At 31.6% G+C, this 14,684-nt stretch overlaps 1 long non-coding RNA gene across 1 annotated transcript; it reads right to left on the bottom strand.

Moving 5' to 3' along the window:
• Positions 1-1,207: 1,207 nt before the first annotated feature.
• Positions 1,208-4,396, bottom strand: LOC132728937 (uncharacterized). The gene is made up of 2 exons (XR_009625549.1): positions 4,285-4,396; positions 1,208-3,375 (listed from the first exon to the last, which is right to left on the bottom strand). It is a non-coding gene; the product is annotated as an uncharacterized LOC132728937 (long non-coding RNA).
• Positions 4,397-14,684: the final 10,288 nt, after the last annotated feature.

Below are 14,684 nucleotides of genomic sequence, written 5' to 3'. Positions count from 1 at the left end.
CTATTAAGCAATGTTGAACCCATGAGGTATTGGCTACATTAATGTTATATCTTAACAAAAATAAACAAAACAGGTACGGTTTCACCCTCATGTGCTCATTCTCCCGATATTTTACTTTAATGCACTGTTAAGTCTGTTATACTTTATATATGATTTCTATATCATAATTAACTTCGTGTTTTTATTCCTGTCCGTAGCTAACATAATTTCTCGTACACACCCCGCATTACTCTAGCCCAATGATACAATATCCGATTTAAACATTTTAGAGGGAAGTAACCGCTTAGAAAAATACGTGCCAAACAGATGGTGGGTTATCTTTCTTATATAAAGTGTGTTAATTCGATGTATATTTTTAATTCAACCGTAAAAATAATTTATATTCATTATTGTAGACAAACGCTACTCATAAGTTTAAAATTGCAGGATAATACATAATGAAATAACAATACCATACCTATCAATACACAAAGTTAACAAATAGGGAAAAAAACAGAATTCCTAAAGAAAGCCCAACACGACAAAATTGTAAATTGATGCAGGCTCGGTTTGATTGAGCCTGTTCATGGACGGTACTGGAGCGTGCAAGTTACCGTCCACGCCACCTAGTACCGTCTTAAGCAGAATTCAACATTTAAATACGAAAATGGTGAAATTTTGAATTTAGATACATCCGCAGATGTGTCCATATGGCGGTTATCATTGAACCTTCAATGTCACACAGTAGCGCCATTCTATGAAAAGCGGCGTATGGTCCCCAAATAAAAGAATCCGTATGCCCTAAACAAGAAAACAATTGGCGGAACTTTATAACATAGAATTTTGAAAGGGGATCTGGGGTTATGAAGCCTGCATATCACAGACAAGACGTCAAAAGACAAATTTAAAAAGCAGACAACATATCATAAGGGTGATTATACAGTATTCAAGTAGGAATACTGGAACCACCCAAGTTGAAAAAAGGCCAAAAAAATCGTTTATGTCTGCAATTTATTTAATTTATAAAATCATCATTAATAAAACTTCCATATAATTATTAAAATGGTTATAAAACTATATTCCAGTGATTTATGGTCACGTGCACGTGATCACTGGCTGACAGTGAGAGGTGATTATGAATAAGAACAATGTTTTATTAAAACTGTATTCCAGTCTGGTTACAGGAAGACAGCGACTTATTAACTAGTATGAACAAGAACAAGTACAGTTTTTTATTAAAACTATATTCCCGTGATTTATTTTGCACAAACATATATACAAGTTCGCCAATACGTTGTTACAGTGAAAAGATTAACATACATGACAAAAGTATGGCATAATTATTCACATCGATATTAACAATAAATTCAATAAGTTACAGACATAATAGCTGTTACTTTTTATATATGCAAACTATAATACATGACATACATTACACATGTAAATGATTGTAAATTTCCATAGAAGGTCATAGTTAACAATTATTTTTATTTTTGCATACAGAGTGTGATAATTTTTTTTTACATATTCGGTAGTTTTTATTTAAAGTAAAGTAAAACGACAATGGCAATGCACAATTGTTTATAGCAAGAAATGATGTAAAAAAACAACAGCAAAAAACAATACACATCCCATATATACAAATGGTTAGTATTAGTGCAGAGGCAATAATAACTCTTCTGTCTTTAATTTTAACACTAACGAATTGAATCCATGTTCAGTAAGCATTTAAGTATCTATGGTACAAAAAAGTGTTGAATACAATAGCAAATTGTATAATGAACCGTGTTTCTCTTTAAGTTAAACCCCTGTCACACTAGGGCGGCGTTCTCACAGCGTCCAAAGAAAATTCAGAACGCCAGGGTGAGCGCAGTAGGATCGCAAACATCGCCGCAGAATCGCTATAGCATCGCAGTGTCATCGCATAGAACGCCGACCGATGGCGCGCATTTTGAGAATGCTCAAAACAAACGCATTCACTCGGCGTTCTGAAAAGAGCGCTGTGGGATCGTAGTAAGGACGCCGTAGCAACTCAGTAACATCTCTTACAACGCAACAAGAGCGCCGTGAAAGCGCTGAAGGATCGCCGAATAAACGCCGTAATTAGCCACGGCGCTTGTACGGAGATTGTACGGCGTCTCTATAGCGTTTATACTGCGTGTGTACGGCGCTTTCTTTTTCTGCGACTCTACGGCACTGTCACGGCGATCATTGCGCACTCAAGACGATTCTACTGCGTTCATCTGAAATTGCAGAATACGCTACAGTAGAATCCCTACTTAAGACCACACCAGAATTAAGACCAACCCTCTAATTAGTCCCATTTTTTAAAAGAACAGAATTTTCTGTTTGTAATGTTAATGGTTACATGATCCACAATTAAGACTACCCCACTTATCCACATTTAAGACCACCAGCTTTAGTCACAATTCATTGTTTTATTTATCTAACCCCACTGCTGAGACTACTGATATTCCAGTAAAAACCTATTATGATAACAAGTTTTTGTTATTCATCTGCTTGAAACATTGTGTAAAAACTGTTATGATTAGAATATTGTATGAAGGTAAGGCAATAAATTTCAGATTGGGGTAATGTTCAGTTTCTGCTCATTTTTATGACGAATTAATTTCTTGATTAATAGGTGAATTACGTACATGAAACAAGACCTATGAAAATATGATTTATACATTAAATATCGTCAGATTAATGTTCTTATTAGGATAAATAAATATTATAACATCAGATTACAGTAATATTGAAGGGTATAAAAAGCATATAATTACACTCGTATTTTTCTAAATTCAAACGATTAGATTTTTTACTAGATGACATTATCTTTCGAACATATTTAATGTTCATGACAACATGAATCATTTCTAATGAAAACATAATCTTCGATATCATGTTATTTCTAAGCCATTTTGACCAAATGTTGGCATTGTAATCTTTCTTTTTTACCACACGATATACGAGGGTTTTCCGGAAAATCCATATACTATCCCACACATACATATAAGAATATATATGAATATATATAATTATATAATATCTAACAAACACATTTGCAGAAAATATATTTGGCTGTGATGAATATTTACATTATAAGAGTCAATACTTATAGATAAATTGTCACGGACCACTTTCACCACGTCATAAGCGTAAAGAAACTTTTGTTCTCATTATTTCTCGAAATAACGCCTACACCATATCACGCATTTTCTAATGTCTGCTTTCCCATTGCCTATATATATTTTTGAACCAATTCCAATCGAAACCGTACCAAATACCGTGTATTTAATAATGATTATATATAACATGGTTCTAATAAGTGTGTTAGTGTTATAGATGTACGTCAAGCGGATCTTGGTCAACTGCAGGTCTTTTTATGTGGAACTGAAAAGAAACAATGTTAAACAATAATCAGAAATTGTGAAAGTTATTTATGGAATATTGAGATGACTATCTTTCTACAATATATGTTTTTGAATGTTAATGTGAAGGAAGAGTACTTTCTTTCAAAACGTATGTAATGCTCAAGCACAGTAGTACTTTTAGTAATTTGTAACTTCGGTGTTGCAACATTTTAATTCATTTCTAATTGGCAATAATAATAATAATAATAATAATAATAATAATGATAATAATAATAATAATAATAATAATAATAATAATAATATTAATAATAATAATAATAATAATAATAATAATAATAATAAATAATAATAATAACGATAATAATAACTATATTAATAATACAAATAATAATTATTATAATAATAATAATAATAATAATAATAATAATAATAATAATAATAATAATAATAATAATGATAATGATAATAATAATAATAATAATAAAACATCAACAACATTTTCATTGCAATTTTGTCTCGTAAAAAGTGTACATATATGTACAATAAATTCTGGTAATAAAATAAACATCAAAACATACACTGTTTTCAAAATTTATTTCATAAAACATACTTTTTAATCAGAAAATTAATGGCATTTATTTGTTAAGCTACAATTATTTAAATGTTCTTTATCTGAACAGTGGCTTTTTTTTTATCAAATTGTGAAATTATATAATTAAATTAATCTTTTCGACATTTTCATCCTTTTACCTCTTTAACCCTTAATTTGAAACAAATGAATGAGACAAAACATTCGTTTTTAAATTATAACATTAAAAACGAATAAGTGTTTTCATTATATTTTTTGTTTCATCACTTACTGAAGACAAGTGAGTAGCAGAAAGAGAAAACTTTACCATACACCATGGTAAATGTAATAAACTTTTACCTGTCCTTTTTGGGGCATACCATCAAGGAGGTAGTCCCAGGAAAAATGTCCATCTCCATGTCCATCTAAAAATAAAGTAAAATCATGACAATGTACGGTAACATTATTTGATGTTGAAAGTGGTCGGAATACGGAATAGCGGACCGGTCGTATAATCGGACCTTCCGACCATTGAAATATGTAGAGAAAAAATTGGTTCTTTCAAAAACTGCCCGTATTATCGGATTGGTCGTATTTTCGGACCGGTCGTTAAGCGGAACTTTACTGTATTCTTTTTATTTTAAAGAATTACTTAACAATTGGATAAAACTATAAAAAAAATCATGATGCAATTTTGGTAAATCCTCCCGATACAATTATTGATGAGTCACCATTATACCTACAGCTTGCCACTTTCATTATAATATCCAGGTTTTGGAAAAAAAAAAAAAAAAAAAATTAAAAATTAAAAAAAAAATTTTTCAAAATTACAAAAAAAGGTTTTTGTCCAGAGAAAAAAAATTTTTAAAAATCAAACAAACCAAAAAAATTTTTTTCCCCTTAAACTTTATTTTAAAATAAAAGATTCAATTAATTTAAATTTTAATTTTAGCACAAAAAAAATTTTGTTAAAATTTTCTATTTTGACCAAAAAAAAAACCCTTTGGCCTAAACCCAAATTTTTCAAATTTTTCCTCCAAATCATTTTGTAAACAAAAACCCGTGCTGAAAAAAAAAAGCCTTAAAAAAAACTTTTTTAAAATTTGGGTTACTGTTTTTAAATTTTGAAACCAAAAAACCAAATCGAAAAAAAAAGGGCCTTTTTTTATTTTTAAATAATTTTTTTTTGGAAAAAAAACCCTTATTTTTAAAAAATTTTTCCAAAAAAAGTATTGGGGAAAAATAAAAAGGGGCCAAAAAAAGAAACCCCCTAAAATTTTACAAAAAAAAATTTAAAAAAAAAAAACCAAAAAAAAAAAGGGTTAAAAAAAAAAACCTTTTTAAAAACCTTTTTAAAGACTTTAAAACTCAAAAAAAAAATCAAAAATTCCAAAAAAAAAAAAAAAAAAAAGGGGAAAAATCCAAAAAAATAACTTAAACCCGAATTTTTAAACCCCCGGAACGCGATTCGGCCGTTTTTCAATGTTTAATTCCCTTTTGGCGGCGTTCCCCTACAAAACCCAAACCCGCCCCCAACAAAAAAGCCCCGCCCAAAGGCCCTTTTTTTTCAAATTGCCCTTTTCCGCCCACCCCCAAAGGCGCGTATGGGCCGGCTTTACCCAAATTGTAATATTTTGGGGTTTAAATTAAAGGTGTTATCCAACCCCCAACAAGGCCCGTGGGGTTGCCCAAGAAAACCGGGGACGGTTTTTTTTCCTTTTGTTTTGTGGTAGGAAAAACAAACAAAATAAAAAATTTTTCCTTTTTGGTTGTTGTCGCTATTTTCCAACAAATTTACACATAAGCGTACCAAATCAGCCACCTTTACTTAACGGTTTTTAAAAAAATGTTTCTCCTACATCTAAATATCTTTTTTAGTATTACATGTTTTTCGAGTGTATAGTCTCAAAGAATATATACTTGCATTATCAATTGAACACTATCTGTTACTTTTACAATTGGTTTCAAATTTTACGGTATTTTCTTTTTTCTATAAAACAGTAAATTTGAACTGATTTTCTAAACTAGCATGAGATTACCTATAACTCAATTAATATGAAAAGCATCCAAAGGTCGGACAAACAATATGTAAAGCCAGTACGGATTCGATTTATGCCGCTCTGCAATATCGTTCCTATGGTTACAAACTATTAAATTAAAACCAAGTAATGCTACGGCGTTATTATTTTTTTAAGGCTTACCACCATGTTTACCTTTTCTGTAAGACCCTTTCCCGTTAACCCTTTACCTCATATGAACAGCGCTACTTTTCTCCCTTCAGACTTTAAGTCTAAATTTCAATACACGTGTAGTTATTGATGGAACCGAGTGTCCATAAAAAAATCAAAGGCCCCAAGACCTCAACAAGCGACATATTCAACCTATAAAGAACAGGAATACAGTCAAAACTTGAATTGGTGCTTCACCATGAGGGGTCGTAAAAACATATATATTTCCTTTATATCGGTAGATCAATAAGTGACAGACAAATTGTTGAACGTAGTTCTTTATTCACCATGTGTGTGATCCTGGAGATTCAATAATGGCCGACATAGGATTTAATGTGCAGGATTTGTTTGCGCCTTACAATTTGACAATTAATTTGCCAACATTTTTCAAAAAAGGAACAGAATGTCCGGAAAATTGTTATGAAGGACTGCCAAATTTCCAGTAAAAGAGTAGGCCTACATATAGAACGCTTAATTGGTCTTGAAAAAAACATACAAAGGGTTTTGTGTCATCCAAAGAAGAAGAAGAAAAAGAAGAAGGAAACACAATACACACAAAGAATCCGATAATTTGAATAATTTGAAATAATAACTTGATGAAGGTCGTATAGACCAAAACTAGTAGACCCAAATTAATATTGTAAACTTGCTCTGGTGTTGACGTGTATTACTCGTTAATTCATATTTCCTTGGTTGAAATAATTTGAAATAAGCATATAGCAGAAGAAAATAAGAACTTGAAACATAGAAAGTATAGGGATTATTAATGAAAATAGTAGCTAGATCCGTTAAGGTATAATAAGCTAAAGCTTAAAGTAAATATCTAAAAGATAATTTGAGGCATAAAGGACAGTTAAAACAATATATTACACGTTATAAATTTACCGCACTTTAGTACAGGAAAATGAACATTATATTTACATCCTAATGATCTCTATAGTTGTCAAACAGATAAATGCGGTTTTTAAGAGTTTCCAAATGAAATTTGTAAAAAACAACAACAACTAACCTGCCCTAGACAGGCGTAATTTGATAAGAGAAAGAGCAAAACGTCCACCGTACGTCATTGCTTTATTACTTGACACGGCACGTGTTAACGAATCGTTCTGAGGTCATATTGCATAGCTGGGACTTGATTCTCTTAGAGCTGGGACTTGATATCTTAGAGCATGATTTGGGCCGTTATATTAAAGTTGCTCGGACTTGTACATTAACGTGCCACGACAGGGCCTATATATTACTATATAAGAGTGCACTGGCTTTCACCTGTACATTAAAAGTGCACGAACAGGGTCTGTATGAAAATTCTAAGAGCATAACTGGGTCTATATATCTAAGTGCACGTGCTTTTGGTGTATATCTAAGTGCTCGACCTTGGCCTGCATAATCTAAGTGCATAGCTGGGCCTGTATATCTTTGTGCATGGCTGGGTCTGTATATCTAAGTGCATTTGCTGGGTCTGTTTATCTAAGTGCATGGCTGGACCTGTATATCTTAAGTGCATGGCCTGGACCTGTATATCTTTAGTGCCATGGCTGGGTCTGTATTCTAAGTACATAGCCTGGGCCTGTATATCTTAGTGCATGACAGGGCCTGTAAATCTAAGTGCATGGCTGAGCCGGTATATCTAAGTGCATAGCTGAACATGTATATCTTTCTGCATTTCTGCATGGCTTGGCCTTTCCATTTCTTACTTGCTTAGACTGGGCCTTGTATTATTTATCCGTCTCCTAAGTACATACTGGGCATGTTATATCTTAAGTGCGTGGCTTGGAATGTACTTTATCTATTGTTTCCCAGCCCGGACCTGTTTAAATACAAAGGGTATTAAACTTTTTCAAACGTCTGGGCTTGAAATTAAAACCCCAAAATTATTTAAACGTACTAAAGGGTTTTCCCATTTTGTTTTTAAACCCTTTTTTACAAAGCGAGTATTTTTACCCCGGGGATTTAAAACGGGGTTTTTAAAAAACAAAACCGACAAGTTTTTTCCCTGTTTTAAAAGAGTTTTTAAGGGTACTAAAATTTCCCTTTAAAAAAATTTTTGACTTTTATAGCTTTTTAAAAACCTTTATTTTTAAATTTAAATCTTTTTAACAATTAAATGGCCCAGTCGGTTGGGTTATTTCCTGACTTTGGCCCTCTACTTTCAAATTTTTGACGTTTTAACCCTCGCCCCCACTGAACTTGAATTTTGATTATTCCCCTTTATTAACAATGTTGAACCCATGAGGTATTGGCTACATTAATGTTATATCTTAACAAAAATAAACAAAACAGGTACGGTTTCACCCTCATGTGCTCATTCTCCCGATATTTTACTTTAATGCACTGTTAAAGTCTGATATACTTTATATATGATTTTCTATATCATAATTAACTTTCGTGTTTTTATTCCTGTCCGTAGCTAACATAATTTCTTCGTACACACCCCGCATTACTCTAGCCCAATGATACAATATCCGATTTAAACATTTTTAGAGGGAAGTAACCGCTTAGAAAAATACGTTGCCAAACAGATGGTGGGTTATCTTTCTTATATAAAGTGTGTTAATTCGATGTATATTTTTAATTTCAACAGTAACAATAATTCATGACAAAACGCTACTCATAAGTTTAAAATTGCAGGATAATACATAATGAAATAATAATACCATACCTATCAATACATAAAGTTTACAAATAGGGAAAAAAAAGAATCCCTAAAGAAAAGCCCAACACAACAAAATTGTAAATTGATGCAGGCTCGGTTTGATTGAGCCTGTTCATGGTCCGGTACTGGAGCGTGCAAGTTTTACCGTCCACGCCCCCTAGTACCTGCTTAAGCCAGAATTCAACATTTAAATACGAAAATGGTGGAAATTTTGAATTTAGATACATCCGCAGATGTGTTCATATGGCGGTTATCATTGACCCTTTAATGTCACACAGTAGCGCCATTCCATGAAAAGCGGCGTATGGTCCCCAAATAAAAGAATCCGTATGCCCTAAACAAGAAAAACAATTGGCGGAACTTTATAACTTAGAATTTTGAAAGGGGATCTGAGGTTATGAAGCCTGCCATATCACAGAAAAAGACGTCAAAAGACAAATTTAAAAAGCAGACAACATATCATAAGGGTGATTATACAGTATTCAAGTAAGAATACTGGAACCACTCAAGTTGAAAAAAGGCCAAAAAATCGTTTATGTCTGCAATTTATTTAATTTATAAAATCATCATTAATAAAACTTCCATATAATTATTAAAATGGTTATAAAAACTATATTTCCAGTGATTTATGGTCACGTGCACGTGATCACTGGCTGACAGTGAGAGGTGATTATGAATAAGAACAATGTTTTATTAAAACTGTATTCCAGTCTGGTTACAGGAAGACAGCGACTTATTAACTAGTATGAACAAAAACAAGTACCCTTCTTTATTAAAACTATATTCCCGTGATTTATTTTGCACAAACATATATACAAGTTCGCCAATACGTTGTTACAGTGAAAAGATTAACATACATGACAAAAGTATGGCAAAATTATTCACATCGATATTAACAATAAAAATTCAATAAGTTACAGACATAATAGCTGTTACTTTTTATATATGCAAAACTATAATACATGAACATACATTACACATGTAAATGATTGTTTAAATTTCCATAGAAGGTCATAGTTAACAATTATATTTTTATTTTTGCATACAGAGTGTGATAATTTTTTTTTTACATATTCGGTAGTTTTTATTTAAAGTAAAGTAAAACGACAATTGGCAATGCACAATTGTTTATAGCAAGAAATGATGTAAAAAAAAAACAACAGCAAAAAAACAATACACATCCCATATATACAAATGGTTAGTATTAGTGCAGAGGCAATAATAACTCTTCTGTCTTTAATTTTAACATTTAACGAATTGAAACCCATGTTCAGTACGCATTTAAGTATCTATGGTACAAAAAAGTGTTGAATACAATAGCAAACTGTATAAATTGAACCGTGTTTCTCTTTAAGTTAAAACCCCCTGTCACACTAGGGCGGCGTTCTCATAGCGTCCAAAAAGAAAATTCAGAACGCCGAGTGAGCGCAGTAGGATCGCAAACATTCGCCGCCAGAATCGCTATTAGAATTCGCAATGTCATCGCATAGAACGCCGACTTGATGGCGCGCATTTTGAGGAATGCTCAAAAACAAAACGCCTTCACTCGGCGTTCTGAAAAGAGAGAGCGCCTATGGAAATCGTAGTAAGGCGACCGCCGCTAGCGCAACTCAGTAACATCTCTTACAACGCCAACAAGAGCGCCCGTGTGAAAGCGCTGAAGGATCGCCGAATAAACGCCGTAATTAGCCCACGGCGCTTGTACGGAGATTGTACGGCGTCTCTATTGCGTTTATACTGCCGTGTTGTACGGCGCTTTCTTGGAGCAAAACGCTCTTTTCTGCGACTCTACGGCCTTCACGGCGACCATTGCGCACTCAAGACGATTCTTACTACGTTCATCTGAAATTGGCAGAATACGCTACCAGAATTAAAGACCAACCCTCTAATTAGTCCCATTTTTTAAAAGAAACAGAATTTTCTGTTCGTAATGTTTAATGGTTTACATGATCCACAAAATTAAGACTACCCCACTTATCCACATTTAAGACCACCAGCTTTAAGTCACAATTCATTGTTTTATTTATCTAACCCCACTGCTGAGACTACTGATATACCAGTAAAAATCTATTATGATAACAAGTTTTTTGTTTATTCATCTGCTTGAATTATCTAAAGCATGACACTTGAAACATTGTGTAAAAACTGTTATGATTAGAATATTGTATAAAGGTAAGGCAATAAATTTCAGATTGGGTTAATGTTCAGTTTCTGCTCATTTTTATGACGGAATTAATTTCTTGATTAATAGGTGAAATTACGTACATGAAACAAGACCTATGAAAATATGATTTATACATATCGTCCCGATTAATGTTCTTATTAGGATAAATAAATATTATAAACATCAGTTTTACAGTAATATTGAAGGTTATAAAAAAGCATATAATTTCACTCGTATTTTTTTCTAAATTCAAACGATTAGATTTTTTACTTGATGACATTATCTTTCGAACTTATTTAATGTTCATGACAACATGAATCATTTATAATGAAAACATAATCTTTGATACCATGTTATTTCTAAGCCAGTTTGACCAATTGCAATTGTTATCTTTCTTTTTTTACCACACGATACACGAGGGTTTTCCGGAAAATCCATATACTATTCCCACACATACATATAAGAATATATATAAATATATATATAATATCTAACACATTTGCAAAAAAAATATATTTGGCTGTGATGAATATTACATTATAACAGTCAATACTTATATATAAATTGTTACGGACCACTTTCACCACGTCATTAGCGTAAAGAAACTTTTTTCTCATTATTTCTCGAAATAACGCCCTCACCATTGTCACACATATTTAATGTCTGCTGGCCCATTGCCTATATACATTTTTGAACCTATTCAATCAAAAACCATACCAAAAACCGTATATTTAATAATGATTATATATAAACATGGTTCTAATAAATGTGTTAGTTGTTATAGATGTTACGTCAAGCGGATCTTGGTCAATGCAGGGTCTTTTTTATGTGGAACTGAAAAGAAACAATGTTAAACAATGATCAGAAAATTGTGAAAGTTATTTATGGAAATATTGAGATGACTATCTTTCTACAACATCTGTTCTTGAATGTTAATGTGAAGGAAGCGTACTTTCTTTCAAAACGTATGTAATGCTCAAGCACAGTAGTACTTTCATTAATTTGTAACTTCGCGGTGTTGCAACATTTTTAATTCATTTCTTATTGCCAATAATAATAATAATAATAATAATAATAATAATAATCATTATAACAATAAATAATAATAACCGATAATATTAACAATAATAATAATATTAATAATAATAATAATGATAATAATAATAAATAATAATAATAACGATAATAATAACTATATTAATTATAAAAATAATAATTATTATAATAATAATAATAATAATAATAATAAATAATAATAATAATAATAATGATAATAATAATAATAATGATAATAATTTAATGATAATAATAATAAATAATAATAATAAACATCAACAACATTTTCATAGCAATTTTGTCTCGTAAAAAGTGTACATATATGTACAATAAATTCTGGTAATAAAAATAAACATCAAAACATACACTGTTTTCAAAAATTTATTTCATAAAACATACTTTTTAATCAGAAAAATTAATGGCATTTATTTGTTAAGCTACAATTATTTAAATGTTCTTTATCTGAACAGTGGCTTTTTTTATCAAATTGTGAAATTATATAATTAAATTAATCTTTTTCGACATTTCATCCTTTTTACCTCTTTAACCCTTAATTTGAAACAAATGAATGAGACAAAACATTCGTTTTATAAATTATAACATTAAAAACGAATAAGGGTTTTCATTATATTTTTTGTTTCATCACTTACTGAAGACCAGTGAGTAGCAGAAAGACAAAACTTTACCATACACCATGGTAAATGTAATAAACTTTTACCTGGTCCTTTTGGGGGCATACCCTCTCAAGAAAGTTTTTCCCAGGAAAAAATGTCCATCTCTGTGTCCATCTAAAAATAAAGTAAAATCATGACAATGTACGGTTACCGTAACATTATTTGATATTATGATGTGTTCATTACATCGACTTAGGTAAACACAATGTGTCAACTTAGAAAAACCAAAACAACAAAAGCAACAATAACATTAAAATAAACAAAATCCACAAATTTTGGTGTCTGGTAAAATTCAGTGGACAGGACAGACACATGCACCACAGCTGAACCCACTAAAGAAACATGATCACTGACTTTCCCACTAAGAAAATGGTTACCCTCCAAACTTATTGTTACAAGGAACTGAAACACTGAAAAAGCACTTCATTTATTGTTAATGTGCCCAATTAGTCACAGAAACACTTAAAAAACATTTTCTATCATCAGTGTGCCGCCCAATTGGTCGAAAAGGCATCCATAAATGAATGACAAAGATATTACCAGACATAACCATCTAGGTAACATTTTGATATCTGAACACTTTTGTAACATTTTGATATCGTAGCACCACATTCAGCATTGTTTAACTACAAACAGGCCTTATAATGTGTTAATATAAAGTAAATAGTCGCATGTCATCAATTATATTTTAAAAAGTTTATGTTTATAGTCTCTTTATAGGGACATGTAAAACTATATGTTGATAATTTTGACTGAAATTATCAAATATGATTTTTATTTATAAAATCTGTAATCCAGTCAAAAGCATAAATACATGAATATTGTATACCATATCATAAAAAACTAAGTAAATATTGAAGGGGGAAAAGAAAAAATTTTCCACATAAAGTGTTTAATTTTAAAAATAAATAATTTAAAAAAGCAATTTTTTTAAAAAGCCCGAAAAAAATATCCCAGCGGAATATAAAACATAAATAACAAGATTTTCACCAGTGATTCATGCATGCACTAATTGATACATCACCTTGACTAAACTGGGACTCATTCCTTAGTCTGGCAGATACACCGTGGTGCTGTGATAGACCTTGACCATGTCGGCCGTGAACGCCGTACTGTGAAAAGTCTTGATGTCAAATTGTTATTGCCGTTGTGTTGAGGTAAATCTGGACATTACGATATGGTCCAGTCGGTATTACCTGTTATTGAGACGCATCGGCAATTTCCCAGACAGCACAGAATTACTTTGATCGTCATAGTCGCTACATCAGTAAAATATTAAATTTTGTTTAAAACAGGGGTATACATTGACAATGACAGAAACGGATACAAACAGAAAAACCACACAATATACTATAAATAAAAAACCCAAACCCAATTAAAAAGGGAAAAAATAGAAATTTTGGTTTTTGGGAAAAAAAAAGTTTTTTTGTGTTTTAAAAAATAAAGACAATGAAAAAAGGGAAAATTTATTTTTTTTTAGAAATTCGCAAAAACCCAAAAAGCCAGTCCCAAAAGATGAAGCGAAATTTTTATCACTTTTAAAAAATTTACTTGAAATATTCTGTGGCCTTTCCCTTAAAAATTTCGACAAATTTTTTAGGTAAAAATATTAAATTTCCCAAAAAAGAAATTACTGTTAAAATCGTATGGTATGGATTAAAAAAATATTGCATGGAAACAAATAAAAACGCCCCCGGGAAAACCCCCGGCTGTACATCAAGTTTTTAATTAAAATTGGCCTTTGTTGCTTTACCCCCGCTGTTTCAACATTTGGGAACAAGTGCTTTTTAAAATGCAGCTATTTAACCCCCCCGGAAGGAAAATCTTCTTGCCCCTTTTTTCCTTAAAACCCGCACCATTCCTATATTAATCACTTTCCTCCCACCCCGTAAGAAAATTGGTTTACCCAAATCCAAGACCCAAGGGTCAACCCTCAACTTTTCTATTTTGGAAGGGAATAAATGTTTTAAATTTCATTTTATTTT

Source organism: Ruditapes philippinarum, unplaced genomic scaffold, assembly GCF_026571515.1.
Source record: "Ruditapes philippinarum isolate M1 unplaced genomic scaffold, ASM2657151v2 ctg23512_1_1_1_1, whole genome shotgun sequence".
NCBI classification, from domain to species: domain Eukaryota; kingdom Metazoa; phylum Mollusca; class Bivalvia; order Venerida; family Veneridae; genus Ruditapes; species Ruditapes philippinarum.
Note: the sequence above shows the minus strand (reverse complement) of the source record. Positions and strands in the feature narration are given on the sequence as shown.